Here is a 15554-nt window from a genome sequence, read left to right as displayed (position 1 = left end):
ATGTCGACTTTACGTACGTACGTCTCGTTGACCAAACGAGAAAGTATACTAGGCCACATATCATCCCCTCTTTCCATACAAGAGAGAAAAAGAAAAGATATAATGATCGGTGCCTCTGGCCCCCTTGTTCCTTTCTCCTTGACGTTATTTTCCTCGTTTTTATTACAATAAGGTAGCTTGCTTACTTAGCGCCTGCGCTAAGCATCTAATCAGAGTCAAACTTGGATTCAAAAAAACCCTTTTCCTTATTAAGTACAAGCGTACTCTTTGATCTTTAGTAAAATTAAGCCAAAAAAGCATTTTTTCGAACAGTCTCAACGTCCTCGTTGAGAGTCGCTCTGCGAGACGTCCAGTAGTCTCTGACTTGGTCTTCGGAATCGTAAGTCTCAGCCCGTTCCCAGCTTGACTTGCTCTCAGGTTGGCCCTTCTACTTTACTAAGTAGTATTCCATTCGTGCAGTCGGTCTATGGGCTAGCCCATGGTGCGGTCAGCTATGATATACTCAACTTCTTCTTTAGTAGGTTCATCTACAACATCTGGTGGTGCCCTCGTGGGCACGTTCCTTTCTGGGGCGGTCTGGTCTAATCGAAGTCAACTGACTTACATGGAATACGGGGTGAGTTTTCACCGAGCTGGTCGCTTGAGTCTATAGGCGATCTTTTCTATCCGCTTCTCTACAGGGTCTACTTTCTTCTTTCTTCAGACCGGGCTAAGCCTTTAGGTTGTTTAAGTAGGTTGGGTAGCTTCTGCTATCCTCCCGCCACCTCTTGGCAAAGTAGGCTGATGGGCAAGCTCCCTCCTGTCGCAATGGTGCGGGGCGTCAGAGGCTGTTGCCCCGTGGCCAACTCGAAGGAAGTTCGACGCAGAGCTTTTTGGTTGTTAAGTTATAGTAGTACTGAGCAATATCCAACAGCTACAGTCCTTCTGGTTTGCATTAAAGTTCCTTAAGTTCGAGGAATCCTTTTTTTATCTCCGTCTGAGCTTTCAAAGATATACCGACGGTCGTCTTCTAACATTACCTACTTTTAAGGGTTTTCAAAAATTTCACATAACATAAAAGCTCTTTTCATCATAAGAAACAACCTGATTTCCGGCCTCTTGCATTGCATTACCATAACGACAAGAAAAATTCATTCAAAAAAGAACGATTGCTCTTGTGACTTGGAATGAACCTTTCTCGGTGGAGGAAAGGAATAGCGATGGATTTTGATAGAGCATCCAGGAACAAGAAGATTCAATCGGACGACGAATTCTTACGTGGTCCAAGGAAAGAAAAGGTCCGCTTCCACGATTTCATCTATATTGAATCTTAATATCAGAATTGCTTATATAGTCATGATTCAATTCAGGGCCACTTACTTTTTCTTTATTTCTCATTTTTCGGATCTGATTGGAACAATGGAGAAGGAGGAAGACTTTAGCGATTCATAATAGGATATCTTGAATATCTATGTCCCAGAACATAAAAAATGAAGACTAAGACAGGAGTTTCGTGGAAGCTCTTTATCGGATTTGAAGTGATCACGTAAGCCTCTTTCTTAGGGCCTTTAAAGAGCGCGACTCTACCGCTTAATAAAAAAAGAAAAGGCCTATTTGATTCATGAATTAGCCTACTATACTATGAGTATGCACTAATTTTCTATTATATCTAATAAAAAAGAGTATATCATTCGTGTTTCTGTTACAACACGGCGAAACTAAATGGTTATAATAAATAGAATGAAAAAAGAAAAAAAAAGTGGAGGCTATAGACCTAATTTTCCTGGGATTGTAGTTCAATCGGTTAGAGCACCGCCCTGTCAAGGCGGAAGCTGCGGGTTCGAGCCCCGTCAGTCCCGACCTAGGCGCTGCAAGCGATCAATTCATCTCTCCAGATTCTTTGCATTGCAAAACCTATATGACTAACATAAAAATGAATTGCACACTAGATTCTCAATGATTGAAGAAGAAGAAATGAAAGAGATCAAACAATTCCAAGTCTTTCTAAATGAAATGAGTGGACTGGATTTAATCAGCGGTATATAGATCCAATAGGTAAGAAGCACAACACCATGTTCCCTCTTTCCTGCCGAAACTAGTCCCCTTCTTCATAGAGCTAGGTCTATGGTTGCTACTTTTATCGTTTCTGAAAAAGGTGAAAAATGAGACTATATGGTCAGTCACTTCGGGCTACTTTTTGGGTATCGTGATACTAGGGCTTATGAATTGAAGGAATTTCTTATTTTCTTTTCCCCAAATACTTGCGGTTTCTTTTTTTCGATGGCTTAGTCAGTCCGTTTGGAACTCTCCCCTATAAAACAATCGTAGCTGGAGCGAGTAGAAAGAATAATGGGAATGCCCACCTATCGAGGAAGATCGGAACGGGCTAAACAGGAGCATGGGGTAGGGTTATTTTTTTATATAATGGAAAAAAAGTCTTGTTTATGTGAAAAATGAAGCAGTTACGAGTGCTTATGCCGGTTGGGGTATAGGGACCAGGGAAGAGGAAGTTTTTTGTTTAACCACAGGGGAACTGGTTTCCGGTGGGGTGATTCATGTTCTTCCGGTTACGGATGTTGTGCCACTTGATGTTTCGGGGATCATTTTGAAAACAACAACCTAATCCAAAAACTTCGCTTTAGCGACTTCTTCTCCTGCCGACGCACTGTTCTCTTCAATAGTTCTTCACTTTTGTGGAGCCTATCCCCTTAATCTTCGGATTAATCAGATTGAAGAAAGTTTTCTAGCAACTGGAAATCGAAAGCGCATCACGTGCTACATAGCAAATCTCCGGCAATGGAGACAGAGGGTGGTAATAAGAAGTCCCCCAAAAAAGAAAAGGAGAAAATGTATCCTATCGGATTTTAGCTTCATTTTTGGCAGACCGGGAGGTGATCGCTTTCATCAAAGCAAGCGACGATCTTGCTGTTAAGAAGAAGAAAGGAGCTTATTCTATTCCGAGCAATCTCTATGCGGGATGTGAATTTGAAATATCGTTACTACCGGTCATGCTAAACCTCCCTATGGTATGCATCTTGATTGGACCAGCACGCGTAAAGAAGGCCCTAGAACCCTGTCAGATCTATCTGGTGGATATTTTAGTAATCCAACAAGCGAAATGTATCATCGTTACGTTAAGTTCAAGTAACATAAAATTTTTTAATATTGTAATTAGTCCTGATTGGTTTTCAGAGACTGTGTGATGTAATGAACATGCTGCAGGGTCAGGCCTTTCAGATCAACAGTGTTTGGTTGAAATTCAAGATAATTATAAGTTCTTTGTTGAACATGGTTTACTCAAGCCAATATTTATGATCTCCTTCTCATCGAGATTGGCTATAGCCTTATGGGAGCTTCCTCCTATCTGGAAGACAGCTATCTTGAAGCTTTAGAAACGAAAGATGGCGCTATTAGAGATGATTATGACGATTGCGATTGAAGTTCCCGAAAAGATCTGGTTCGGAAAGACAGACGAGAAGAAACCTGATAGGATGAGCTTTGATGAATAAAAGAAGAATTGGTAGAAATTAATAACATCAGGGCCAACAGAGTTCCAAAATTGATGAAAAAAGATTGCATCAAGAAGGCTGCAAAGCACACATGAGTGAGGTTCAGAAGATTGTGGAGCAATCTTACCGCCCTTACTGGGACTGAGGTCAAACCTATGATGAACGGGAATAGCAAATTATCATTCCCTTACTCGAATGAGGCTCGGCCGCAAAAGGACCAACATCAACGCTTCCTTCTCGTTAGCCTTTTCGCCCCGTGCTTTCCCGGAAAGACTTGCTTACTTTTGAAAGTTTTTAAAGTACCTTGACATCGGGATATGTTCTAACTTAGAACTTCTCCGCTCCGAAATTGACTGACAATTACTGGCTGTACTTTAAAGGATAGGTTCCATTCACTCCCTGGAAATAAGATCCAACTGGTATGCCATTCATCTTTCTTTACAGTACGAGAACAGATTGACAGTGTACTGGCCACACATATCTTCTTCCCAAGATATCCTTTCCTTCTCAGACATGGAACTTTCTATCCTCTCCTTACAGTTGAGAGATTACTTTCCTCTCGCTTCGACGACTCCGCTCTTACCCTTTTCTTTCGGTCGAGCTAGGCTTCACTTTTTGTGGATTTTTTGTCAAGTAAAAAAGAATTGAATCTGGTACCAGCTTCTGAAAGTTTGAAAGTAAAAACAAAAATGCTTTGCAAGCACTAAGTAAACTACCTTGCAGTGCAAAGTCTAAGATCAAGAGGTCTTTCGCAGGAAACTTTAGCCTCTTTCTTTCTAAGGCGGGGTGTGAAGACCCTATTGATTCCTCTAAAGTAGGATTTCCGCTAACGAGTACTTCTATCAAAAACTTGACTGACTCTGGAGGTTGGATCCGAAAGACAGAGTTCAATCTTCTTATTTGCATGAAAGATGCCCTTATCATACTAAGGCGCTAAGACGCTGTTCACAACCTAAAAAGAAGATGTTGAACCCTGTACAGAGTCTTTTCTTCAGGGCCTCCCCTTCCAATTCAAGAGTTAAGAAAGGAACGTAGTCGCTTAAGCGAAGCTTTTGGCTCGTATTCTTTTTAGTTTAGAATGAATATAGGAAAAAGCTTCGCTTAAGCTCAACTTCGAGCTTTAGGTTGTTTACATGCTTAAGCTCCAAGAGCTTTAGCGATTACATACAAAAAGCTTCGCTTTAGCGACTTCTCCTCCTCTATCAAACTCCATTTTTCAAGCTCCTGAAGCTTTCTTCTTTCCTCTGCAATAAGATCATCATTTGTGTTATCATCAGCCAGTCTCCCTTGAATATTAATTAAATCCGCTCTGATAGTAGCAAGCTTCAAAGCTGTGTTCTTAAAGTGATTTGTGTTAAGCTGCTTCAGTCTATACCAAATGTTCAAAAGCTTGTTCTTATGCAGATTTAGATGCCAACTATTGCTCAGAATAGTTTGGAAGTCAGTGTGATCAGTGAGAGCATTAAGAAACTTGAAAGGAGTATTTCTGACCACATTAACAGCATAAAAATGCAAGAGCAGAGGACAGTGATCAGAAACCATCCTCTCCATCACCTCAACAACAATAGAAGAGTACTCAGCAAACCAAGAAGCATTGGCCACACATCTATCAATAAGAGAATAGATCCTATCCTCCCCAGATTGGTTATTACACCAAGTGAAAGCATTTCCAACCATTCTAACAGGAGTAAGATCATTCATCTGAAGACAATCTGAGAAATCTTTGATGTCACTTTCAGTAAAAGGACTTCCATGAAGCCTATCCTCAGCACTAAGAATAGCATTGAAATCACCACCAATAAGAAGAGGATCACTAGAGGCACTAGCAACATCAGAAAGAAATTCCCACAAACCAGTTCTCAACTCATTAGTATTGAAAGCATAGACTGCAAAAAACTTTCTCAGAATTCAAATCAGTGACAGAGCAGTGAATACCTTGAGCATGAGTATTCCTAATCACAACATTTTAGTAATGACTTTTAGCCTTCCAATCCTCTAGTGGATGACATCAGTAAGATAGGGTTTCTCGTTCATTCAAATGAGTTTGAACTCAATATCCAGCGAAGTAACTAAGCCAGTATGGCATCTATCTACCAATCTATCAAGCAAGGACAGCATGGAAAGAGGTTTTTCTCTTGCCTTTGCATGGGTTGTCGGATTATCCGCACCAGTTTGATCTAAGTTGGTTCAAATTCAAAAAGTGAGCGTTTTCTCGGGATTTTTGCTTGTTTTGGATTTCTCTTCCTAAGGTCTCAATGGGAGAAAAAGACCCAAACCCCGTAGGCTTGTTTTTGAGTATAAGACTCGATAGCTCATGATACTGGTCAAAGTCACTTTGCCTGTAGAAACGGTCCTGCATATTCTAGAAGTTACACCCGTCCCTGCCTTTTGTTCTTTCCAAAAGCATAGCTTTAGCTATTACAACCCTTATTGTGTGGTTTATAATGAGTAAGGAGCAGCTTTAAGAATAAGGTAAGGAGGAACAAGGTAACCATATGAACTTTTCACTTGCTTCTGAGCCCGGCTAAGCCCTTTTGAGCTACTGGTTTGAGTTGAGCTTAACCTTTGAGCGACGTACCGAGGACTTTTCCCCTTGGGCCTATATATGCTCTAGCGCCCCAGAGCTATGGAACAAAGGATTCTCCCAGATCTGCCGCCCCTTTCGATACCCGCCCTTCTTTGTTCTTGTGGGTTCTCTTTGAGATTTCTTTCTCAAGAACTGACTTCTCCAAAAGCTTTAGCTATTACAAATCCGAAAGCTTCGCTTAAGCGACTTCGTTTCGTGCTGAAAAAAAGAATTTCATTGACCTACGGCACAGCACGGAAGGAAAGCACCGATGCTAGCTCGCCTTGTCCACGGAACTTATCCTGTTGAGAATCCTATCTTGCTTGACTGCGCTGGGAAGTCTTTCCTTAAAGCATTGATTTGACTTTGAGTATCCGCTTAAGTGAGAAAAGGAACTTGATTTAGCTTGAACCTTGAGCCGTAGAAGAGGATCTTTCAGAAGGACGACTGGCTTTAGCCCTTGAGCATGGAACGAGAGTCAACCTATTTCATTTAAAGGGGGATTATCCATTTACTCTATCGTTTACTTTGATTGTGGTGATGGGAATATCTATGGTTGATTGTTGTAGAAGTTTCCAGCCTCACAGGCTTTAGATTGGACTATGGAACCGAGCGAAGAAGCAGGAAGCGGTTCGAAAGAGTCCTGTTTATGAACTCACTCCCCGTTTTTCCCACTTCTTGTCGAAGGGGGCTAACTAACAGCATTTTTGCGGAAAGCGTTCAGACTTTTCCTTGCGCTGCTTGTAACGTTATTAGTCTAGTCTGGTTGTCATGACTTTGCGTCTGTGTCAGACACTTTATGAACTGACAGAGAACAAGGTGGCTACAGGAGACGGGAGCTACCCACGTGAGCTCACCATCTTCGTTCTGAAGCTTAAGAATCTAATGTATCGAATTTCACTAATTCTTATAATAAAGAAAGGTCTTGGCACTGAATAAAGATCAGATTGAGCGAGAACCCTTTATTTTATGATTCCCCTGCCCATAAAATCTCCCCTTTTTCCCTTTCATTCCTCATGCACTGAGAAGTCTCAAAGATGCTTACTTTGTCGGAGGGCCTTTTGCCCGCACATTCAAGACTACAGCTTAGCTTACCTGTGATTGCAGGGATATTCCCTGTTGATCCCAACTCTTTCCTTGGCTTCGGGTGCACCATGGAAATGAATCGTACCGGGGTGCTTCTTTGTGAAAGGGTGGGCGAATTTCGAGGAGCTATCAAAATCCCTGGTAGATCTTTGCTACCTTTATAGCTATGTATATCCCAATATCCTGACTTTTTTCCTCGCCCCTGGCTTTCTAGCCTAAGGCCAATTAGACTGAATTAGTGGTATTAGTATGCCTTTCCTGATTCCTTTTTTGCTTTGCTATACCTTTACTGCTTGACTTCCTTTCTTACTTGATTTCCATTTCCTGCTTTACCGGTTGGAGGAAGAGACTCCGCTGTTTCCGTTTGTGAAAGAAGTGAAGTCTACTTCCTTTTCTCTTTGACGGACACCTTCCCTTTTGAATGTACTCGAAGCAAGATGCCCACAATCAGATGCTATAGGAACGAACTGAACTTCGAATATGTATAGCAAGATCTTAAGTCTGAAAGGTTTCCCCTAATTACCCAATCTGACTCAATAGGAACTGCACTTAGACTTTCCTCTATGGCTTCGCATGTCTCTCTAGTGGACGGAGGGAGCGAGCTATAGTCTAAAGAAAGGAAAGAAGCAACTCACATACTGATGCGCTAAAAGCCTAAAAAGAGAGCTAGTGTCCTACCTAAGTGAACCCGAAGCGAGAGCACAGGTAGAGCCAGTTGATTTTTGTGACCAAGAAGGAGCATTAGCAGGCACGTATCGATGTGCAAATGATGGGCAATTGACTCTTTTCACGAGTAGGCTGCTGTTAGAATGCTCTGTTGGTTCTAGGTTTGACACATCTATTATCATTCTCTTCTCTTGCCGATATCGACGTGCCTTCTTTTTGTTGGCTTTCTTTCAATTTTGAGTATAAAGCTCCCCTAGCGAGTCAAAAATTGACTGTGTGCCTGATTCAATGTAGCAATGGCAATAGCATTCTTTATAAAATGTCAAACTTGAGAAAAAAGCTTCCTTACCTACCGCCCATGCCTGAGGAGTCACTTTTGTGCACTTGGAATATTAGAGGCTTTAATGAGTCTCTAAAACATACTGAGGTGAAAAATGGAGTCAAAAAAATGAATATTAAAGTTATGGTTCTTTGTGAAACTAGAGTTAAAGCTCATAAGTTTGATGCAATTACTAGGAAATTTGGTAGGCATTGGAAATGGATAGCCAATTATGAGCACTGTAGTAGAGGTAGACTTTGGATTGGCATTACAATGAAATTGATCTAATTATTCTTCAAAAACATGAACAATTTGTTCATTGTGAGATTAAAGACTAAAATGGGGATCTTTCTTTTTTCTTCTCTGCTATTTATGGTTTACATACCATAGAGGATAGGAAAGGGTTGTGGAATGGGCTTTCTTCTTTACAATCAGTTCATCATTCTTTTTAGAGTAAAAGCAAGAAGAAAAGAAGCAGAGAAACGAAAACTCAGTTCGCCATTGAAGCAAGCTCAAGCTCAGTTCATCATTCTTTTTAGAGAGAGAGTCCCAAAATTACAGAGAAGATAATGATGATGAATGAATATTACAACTACTAATATGAGCAGTAATAACTAATTTCATCTAACAAACTCTCTAAGACAAAGAGCTGAGCTGGCGGGTTCGTAACCGAAAGTTGTTACGACTTGTGGGCTGACCCAATCAACATTATTGGATTGGACTAGGTGATTCAACACCCCCCCTCAAGCTGGGGCTTGTATCAGACATGCCTAGCTTGGACTTGAGTAGACAAAACTGTGGTGATGGCAGAACCTTGTATATCAGCAAGTTGCAATTTAGTTGGCAAGTATGTCATCTGAAGCAGACCTTCCAGAACTTTCTCACGTGTAAAGTGGCAGTCTATTTCGATGTGTTTAGTGCGCTCATGGTAGACTGGGTTCTTTGCAATGTAGAGTGCTGATTGGTTCTCACAATGGAGCGTGATAGGTTTCCCATTTTTGACTCCAATCTCCTCAAGCAATCTGACTAACCAGGCAACTTCAGAGGCAGCAGAAGCCATCGCCCTATATTCGGCTTCAGATGATGACTCACAGTAGGTTGCTCCTTTGACTTCCAACTTATGGGAGAGTTGCCAAGCATCATAAAATAACCAGTCACAGATCTCCTTGTATCGGGACAAGATGCCCAGTCAGAATCGGAAAAGGCCTGCAATTTCAATTCATCACTGCCTTTCCACTTTCTTCCCTGCCCTGCAGTTGCAGCGATGTATCTGAGAGTATGAACCAAGGCATCATAGTGTGGTTGTCTTGGTTGGTGCATAAATTGACTTAAAGTCTGCACAGTGTATGCCAAATCAGGTCTGGTGTTAACCAGAAAATGCAGTTTACCAACCAAGCATCTGTACTTTTCTGGTTCTGCAAATAATTCACCTTCATCAAGTGAGAACTTCAAGTGTAGGGGCAAAGGAGTTGCAACAGGTTTGAAATCCTCTAAGCCACTGTCATGTAGAAGCTCATTAGTGAATTTTCCTTGAGTCAGAGTTCTTCCATCCGAAGAATATCCAACCTCAATTCCAAGAAAGTAATGCAGAATACCCAAATCTTTGATGCTGAATGTCTTGTGTAAGTGAGATTTGAGATCAGAGATGACTTTATGATCTGTTCCAGTGAGAATCATGTCGTCTACATACACTGCTGCCAAGGTTATGTCAGAACCAGATCTCTTGATGAAAAGAGAGTCATCATTCTTGGATTGTTCAAACCCTTGCATCTTCCATTCTTGAGTCAACTTTGAGAACCACTGTCTGCTTGCTTGTTTTAGTCCATATAAGGACTTTTTCAGCCTACACACTTTGTTTCCTGGGTTCGGAATACCTTCCGGAAGTTTCATGTAAACCTCCTCATGCAAATCACCATGGAGGAAAGCATTGTTCACGTCTAATTGAATTTCCAGCCTTTGCTTGCAGCTAGTGCAATGACACTCCTGATTGTAGCCATTTTTACCACAGGTGAGAATGTCTCCTCGAAATCGATCCCATACTTTTGGTTGTATCCTTTTGCCACCAACCTTGCCTTGAACCTCTCAATTGATCCATCAGACTTCAACTTCACCTTGAACACCCATTTACATCCAATGGGCTTCTTATCCTTGGGTAAATCAACAATATCCCAAGTGTTGTTCTTGTCCAAGGCCTCTCACTCTTTCTCCATTGCAAGTATCCAGTTATTCTCTCTACATGCCTGAGCATATGTCACTGGTTCAACTATCTGGGTTATCTGAGCTACAAAGGCTTTCTGAGATGATGGCAAGGATGAAAATGCTCTTAGGGCTGGCATTGTTGTTACACAGCAACCTTTTCCATAGAACAGGAGCAAAATCCCGTTTATACAGTTTGCTAATAACAAACTGACCTTGATGAACAAAGGCCTGAGCACCAGCATAATCTCCCAAAACATCTCTACTCCCCAGAATCTTTTTGAACATCCAAGACAGGCCTGGAGGGATGTTCATACTCCAGATATCTTTCCTCTTCACATAGTAGGTATCCACTTAATCCACAATTTCTCCTTCTTCATAGCAACCAAAAGAGCTTTGCTGTTGCAGCTTTGTTCCAAGTGCTTAACTCCTTCAAATTGAGCCCACCTGCTGTTTTTGGCTTGCACATTTGATCCCAGGATATAGGAGCTTTTTTAGAAGGGTTATCAGACCCTGTCCAAAGGAACAACCTGCAGCATCTTTGAATCTCTCTTAAGACTTTCTTAGGCAAAAGGTCCAGTAGGCTTGACAGTAAGAACTTATTTAACTAGCTGCATTCTACCAGCATATGAAAGTCATTTAGCAGACCAAGACCTGATTCTGCCAACAATCTTATCAACTAATGGTTTGCATTCACTGAAGTTGAGCTTTTTAGCAGATAAACCCCTAAGTACTTAAAGGGCAAAGAACCAACATCCATATGCACAATACTCTGAATGTCACAAGCCACTTCTGTAGAAACACCCCCTAGGTCAATATTCCTTTTATCCAGATTCAAGACCAGAGGCCTTAGAGAACTTCAGGAAAGAATCAAACATAAGCTCAACTGGGATATGATCAGCTCTTGAGAAAAGTAGCAAGTCGTCCGCAAACATTAAGTGAGTAATGTTGAGCTTTTCACATCTTGGATGAAAATGAAAGTCAGGATTGTGAGTGAGGTCATCAAAACATCTAGATAAATATTCCATACCTAAGGCAAAAAGAAAGGGAGAGATAGGATCTCCTTGCCTTAGACCTTTCTTAGCGGGAACAGTAATACTGGGATTACCATAAGAATAGAATATGAGACAGTTTGAACACATTCCATGATCCATCTAAGAAAGAGAAAAGCCTAACTCACTAAGAACAGTTTCAAGAAAGGTCCATTCAATGGAATCATAGGCTTTCCGAAGATCCACTTTTATCATGCATCTAGGAGAAATATTCTTCCTAGTATAGCCTTTAATAAGTTCAGTTGCAAGAATTATATTATCAGCTATATGTCTTCCAGGGAGAAAACCGGATTTGAGAACAATTCACTACTTCACCAACAACAGACTGAAGCCTATTTGTAAGAATCTTTGCAATTCTTTTTGCTGAGCAACATGCAATAGGCCTTAAGTCCCTAACATTAGAAGGGTTAGAAACTTTAGGAACTAAAGTAATAGAAGCACAGCTGTCTCAACATTTTTGCAGAATGGAAAAATTCCAACACAGCAGCATAAATTGAAGGGTTAACCCAAGGTATGTAATAGCTAAAGCGAAGCTTTTGTTGACTCGCTTAGTGCTTGCAATTTTGGAAGGAAGAACATTTGACTTTGACACATGAGGTGGCGAGTTTGGCTAGGTAACATAATGGAAATGTATCGGACTGCAAATCCTGGAATGACGGTTCGACCCCGTCCTTGGCCTCGGAGAGTAGCGAGCAGCACGGAACTTGAATCAAATCAATCAAATGGCATAGCTCTATATTTTGCATCTTCCCTGAATAAGTAAGGCCCCCTTCTTTCTAATTCGAAATTGAGGGTCCTTTGTTTGTTAAAAATCCACAGACAACATTCTGGAACTTCCAAACCAAAAAATACAAGGATGAGAAGGAGCTTTTACGTTACGCTTCAATAGAATGAAATTTGGAAGGGTAGAATACGCCCCATGGTCGATCGAAGATCCTGTACTACTTGAACTCAAATGAATCTATCTTACTTTCAATCCATCTTTGTCCAGCCAGCTCATAAGAAAATGTTAGACCAATCTCAGAGCTGACACAACCGAATTGGTTGAAGAAAAGGAAACCCCAACGACCAAGTACTCCCGCCCCAAAAAGCGGAAACCGAACAACCACCAGGCTCGTCTGAAGAGGAGGCGGGCGCCCTCTAAGTTTACCACCCTACCCACTAATGGACTATGAGGAGAGCAGGCGAACCGGAACCGACCGAATCACTGTAGCAAACCCTCCCTTTACTCAATAGATAGCGCTTATCCAAAAACTTCGCTCCGATCGCTTAATCTTTCCAAAAGCTTCGCTTAAGCTCAAAAGCTCGAAGAGCTTTAGCAAGTAAACTACCTTAAGCTCTTCGAGCTTTAGCGAGTCAACTCCCTCTTTCAAAAAAAAAATGAGAAATGGAAAAAGGTCTTTATTGAAAAGGCTTTGCACCTGAAATAGGACTCCATAAGAATGAGTCTGGGCTTTCAAAAATTTGAAAATGCAAGGTATGTAGCCGCTTATGCGAAGCTTAGGGGGTAAAAAGAAAGTCTTTTGAACAACCAACCTGACATAAGGCAATGCAATTGCTCGCCCACTTAGAGCAGATGGAGATTCTCGGGCAGGGAAAGGTGGCACTCGACATCTATTAAACAACACCAAGAACAAATACCATGTCCTCGAAAGAAACTCGTGATGAATGAATGCTGCCCTCGAGGACGTGTAAAAGAAGGTCTTTGCCCATGACCTCTCAGTAGAAGGAAAAGGCCGTGGAGACTTTGACCGGATGAATAGGCATGCTATCATGATAGAAATTTGGATTCAGGAAAATAATCCAGGATGAACGCTTTTTTCGTTCGCTATGTGCTGACTGGATGCGTACTCGCGCGATCGATCGATGGCCGAGGAAATTGCGTGAATGACGAGACCGGCCTAACCTAAAGTAAAGGCTCTTCCCTCTCTTAATGGTGAATCTTTATTGACTGACACTAGGAACCAATTCGGAGAAACAAGAAGCATGGCATGAGATAGGCGGCGGAACAATTTCCGATAGCGAATTACTTCACTCGATGGAGGGAGGTTTGGAACTCAAGGACGAAATCAATGTTGAGTCAACAATCATCGAGAAGGGCACCACCGAGCGAGATCGAGACCAGCACCTTGTATAGGGTTCCAAAACTGCCCTTCTTCCAACCAATATCCTATGCAAGCTTTAGCTTGACTAACAAGCGAGAAACTTATGGAAAGGTCCCCTTACTATAGATAGGCTCGAATTTGACTTTGATTGCAGGGAATGTAATAGCGAAAGCTATGCTTTTGTTTACACGCTTAGTGCATTAAGAATGAAGCGAAGCTTTCGGACCAAAGCGCGTTAGCGCAACTCTCCAAAAGCATAGCTTTCGCTATTACAAACCAAAAGCTTCGCATAAGCTCAAAACCTCTTCGAGCTTTAGGGAGTCAACTACCGAAAGCTTCGCTTAAGCGACTTCTTTCCGATCGCTTAAGCTCAACTTCGAGCTTTAGGTTGTTTACATGCTCAGCCCTTGCTTGTTTTAAAGCTAAAGCTTATTAGAAGCTTTTGTTTACTCGCTTAGTGCATTAAGAATGAAGCGAAGATTTGGGTATGTAGTCGCTTATTAGAAGCTTTCGGGTCAGATACTCCTTTAATAAGATAGAAAGGGCTTTTTCAGCTTGATCGAAATCGATTCTATGATTGAATAGCAGATACTTAGTAGTATAAACTCGGAGAGACAGAGAGGGGACTCTATCATACCTGCGAACTCCTAGGATGAGAAGTCAGTCTCTTGTTTTTGGCAGGAAAAGTTCTACCTTCGGTAGAGTGGGTCTACTTAGCGAACTGGAAGGACGCGGAGATCGATTGATCAATATGAATCTCGAGAGTGGATGGTTGACTGCCGCCCCCTTGTCCTGGAGTCTCTCCGGCCGGGGAGAGGCTTGCTATCGTAACCTTTTCCCCGGTGTATGTGAAAAAAGTGACGAACCCATTTAGGTCATAGGTTAGTCCAAAGAACGAGAGTCGGCTTCCTTAAGTCCGTTGTTCCTCAGTAGCTCAGTGGTAGAGCGGTCGGCTGTTAACTGATTGGTCGTAGGTTCAAATCCTACTTGGGGAGAATTTATAGTTCTCGCTTTTCTGACCTAGCGACCCCCGTCCTTCTACTTCGTTTCTAAATTAGCAGAATCGTGATCCAAATTTTGGGTTGGTTTTTCTTCCTCACTTTCCAAAAGCTTCGCTTTATTCATACCAAAAGCTTGCTTGCTGTAGCCCTTTTTTAGTAGACTAGGCTTAGTCATTTAAGTAGGCTCGCAGCTTCGCCAGAAGCGACGAAGGGGGGCTGGGGAAGAAGGCCGACGACTACATGAGAGGGAAGCTGTCTACGAAGCTTTGCCCCTTGCTTTACAGAGATTGTTATGAACTGACTAAATGACTCGATTCCCCCGGAACGCTAGCTAAGCTAATAGTATTCGTTTCTCAATAAGCTTATTGATTGATTCAGCGAACAAATCGCCTCCTTCTTAGAACCCATTGAGGAGGTCCTCGGCCCGGGAAGGGGAGAGTGGCCGAGTGGTTAAAAGCGACAGACTGTAAATCTGTTGAAGTTTTTCTACGCAGGTTCGAATCCTGCCTCTCCCACTTGTTTGTTGTAGACTTCAGAGAAGAGAAAGAAGGCATTCGTCAGCGGAGGAAGGCCAACCGAGCGAAGCTCTTTCTTTTGGCCGTGAAGTTCAATTGTATCGTATGTTAGTTAGAGAGGTTAGCGAACTACTACGATCTATAGATTCTCCATCTATATCCAATCCCAACGAGAATAGAAGCGAGTCGCTTCCGGCTTGGCTTGTAATCGTAGTCTTTTAGCTTATGTAGTGGTCGGCCTTCCTACACGCACGCGCTCGCAAAACTTGCCTTGGTTCGGGACGAAGCCAAGCCGATACATACGATAGGCGAAGGAACGTAGTCGCTTATTAGAAGCTTTTGTTTACACGCTAAAGCTATGCTTATGGAAAGACCCCCATTTCATAGCGCCTGGAGAACGCAAGTTTGATCGAGGATTGGAGAGGAAAGGTGGAAGAAAAGGCTCGGGATGGATTTAGGAGTCTTTGTGCGAGCCGTATGCGGTGAGAGTCGCACGTACGGTAACGAGGGGGGTTCGCGTCTATACGTGTAGTGTGGTGGTTGGGCCTACCCACCCTATT

The 15554-nt window shown here is 42.1% G+C and overlaps 4 non-coding genes across 4 annotated transcripts; all 4 read left to right on the top strand.

The window, feature by feature from the left end:
- The first annotated feature begins 1764 nt into the window (after positions 1-1764).
- On the top strand, positions 1765-1838 carry trnD-GTC. The gene has a single exon. It is a non-coding gene; the product is annotated as a tRNA-Asp (tRNA).
- A 10143-nt stretch (positions 1839-11981) lies between these two features.
- On the top strand, positions 11982-12052 carry trnC-GCA. The gene has a single exon. It is a non-coding gene; the product is annotated as a tRNA-Cys (tRNA).
- Positions 12053-14401: 2349 nt separating this feature from the next.
- On the top strand, positions 14402-14473 carry trnN-GTT. The gene has a single exon. It is a non-coding gene; the product is annotated as a tRNA-Asn (tRNA).
- Positions 14474-14911: 438 nt separating this feature from the next.
- On the top strand, positions 14912-14994 carry trnY-GTA. Its single transcript has one exon. It is a non-coding gene; the product is annotated as a tRNA-Tyr (tRNA).
- The last annotated feature ends 560 nt before the right edge of the window (positions 14995-15554 follow it).

The sequence above is a fragment of the mitochondrial genome of Spinacia oleracea (assembly GCF_020520425.1).
Source record: "Spinacia oleracea mitochondrion, complete genome".
NCBI classification, from domain to species: domain Eukaryota; kingdom Viridiplantae; phylum Streptophyta; class Magnoliopsida; order Caryophyllales; family Amaranthaceae; genus Spinacia; species Spinacia oleracea.
This window is presented reverse-complemented; position numbering and strand designations above follow the sequence as displayed.